We start from the raw sequence: 2,277 nt of genomic DNA on the forward strand, positions 1-2,277 counted from the left end.
TTCGTTACTTTATTAGAAAGTAGATCTTTCTGTGTCATGATTGTTAAATGCAAATCAAATGTAGCTTATAATTTTAAATTTATATTTATAATGTAGTTAGTTCTTCAAATAATCATGATGCAGATTTTTCTATCCTTGCTGTCATGAATATGTCCTCCCATCTGTCTTCAATTTAATTGCAGAGGCTGCAAACTGGCATATGGAGAATGAGTTGTAATGGTGGTCTAAGTCTGGTTACATAGTAGGTGGTTGGTGTTTGTTATTCCGTTTAGACTGAAGTAATCTAATGAAACAATCATGATTCCGTTAGGTAGTAGTTTTCAGATATTTCAACTGAATTTATCGAATTAATTGATTTTTTAAATTTAATTCTTTTACAAATATGACATATCATATATATATATATATATATATTCATATGCACAATGTACAGTGATACGTTCTATTTGAAATTTAAATTTTATAAAATTATCACCTCTAAAAGAGTGGTATTTAGTTTTTTTCGTCAAACCTAAAGAATCCCAATGAGTTGAGAGTTTGTGACTTGTCCATCTTTAAAAAAAATGTAAGATAATTGAATTAATTTGGGTAAAAAATCTTTTCTCATCTTTTCTCATTTATAGAATCATCAAGTGATAAATCGGTTCGGTTGGACGAGAACAACCCAAGCTTCTATAAATTTTAATGTGTGAAGGGGAAGGGATTCCGTCCGTTCAGAGTTGCGTTTCAAGCGATCTAACGAGACTTTGAAGCATATACGCACATGGTTCCAAGAGATCCGACGAAATACGCGCCAAGCAATATATGCACGGACACTTGTGCGGCAAACATCCTCTCCCAGCTCAATCAGGGCCCACATCAAAGACTGACTAGTGACTAGTTGCCTAGTTGGTTATTCACGAGGACTGACTATTTACAACTTACAATGCATAGAAAGAGGCAACCTGCACGTGGGAACTGGGAACTGGGAACTGGGAACTGGGCGGGGTGTTTCACTCCATTTTGCCCTCCAAGAGGACCCCTTGAGAGTAGGTTTGGGATCCCGCCAAAACCCATCGCTTTTAGTTTGAGATGCTTCAGAATCTTCCCAATTTCCTGCTCCTCCATTCACCGTTTCATGTGTTCAGGTATTCTTCTTCCTTTCTTTTTCTGCGATTATATATATATACATGTACATGCATGTATACACATACGTTTCATATATACCTTTCATGAGTAAATTAAAGCCGGCCCACCAATAAAACCACGCATTACATTACGTTACATGGAGGAGGAGAAGTGAATGTAGCAACAAAGCGCGATATTAGCTAGTATACATAGTCCTGACCCTGAGAGACCGCTGCTCCAAGGACTTTAGTTAGTATCAAATGGTGGCGGTTAGCAGATTGATGAGACCCAGCAGGGGCCTCCAGTCAGATCACATTCCTTGTTCATCTTCTCCTAATTCTTCTTTTTGCGGTCGCCCGCCTCCTACTTTAGTTTGGGGTGCGCCTGGAATCTGTTAGGATCGGGTGAAAAAGAATGTGAATGAACTCTCACAAGTCACTCTAATTTCACACTCGAAATGAGTTCTTAATATAACAATGGAATGGAGGAGAAATGTAAAGAGGAAGGAGATAAATCAGATGCTCTGAATTCCCTTGCTATGATTTCATTAATTCATTCAAGCATTTAAACAAACAGCTAATATGCATGCCAGTAAGGCACCATGGTTCATACAACCAGAACATTTGAATTATAAAAATACAAACAGGAAGTAAAAACAAATACAACGTTAAGATAAAAACAAGGAAATGAGAATCCCAAATCAGTGCTGCATTGACATCTCTTCGGCTGTGGTGGAGAGTGAGCTGGAAGTGGAGGAGAGACTGCGGGAAACCTGGGAGCAGGACTCAGTGGCTCCAGTGAAGTGTCTGATCAAGCATGCTCAACAGAATCAACTGCAAATCCAGACATAGGAAGAGGATGGATGTCCCTCATTTGGGGACTGCCCCCACTATTGGTACCAGCACCACCTCTCCTCACAGTCCATCCAAGTCCATGGAGGGAGTCGGAAACTTGAGCCTCCCTTCTTCTCTGGCATCAGGAACCGAAGCATTAAGTGCATTCGTCAGACTTGTTGGTCTGCTATCACGACTTAAATATTCAACCCGTTTTTGTTCGACTGATTGGAGGTTACGAGCAGAGATGCTCATCGAACGGGTACCTCTTTTGTATTTGCGCTCTGTTTGCATGCATACTTGCTTGGACTTGGATTACATACACATATGATCATCC

The sequence above is a fragment of the Dioscorea cayenensis genome, chromosome 13, assembly GCF_009730915.1.
Source record: "Dioscorea cayenensis subsp. rotundata cultivar TDr96_F1 chromosome 13, TDr96_F1_v2_PseudoChromosome.rev07_lg8_w22 25.fasta, whole genome shotgun sequence".
NCBI classification, from domain to species: Eukaryota; Viridiplantae; Streptophyta; class Magnoliopsida; order Dioscoreales; family Dioscoreaceae; genus Dioscorea; species Dioscorea cayenensis.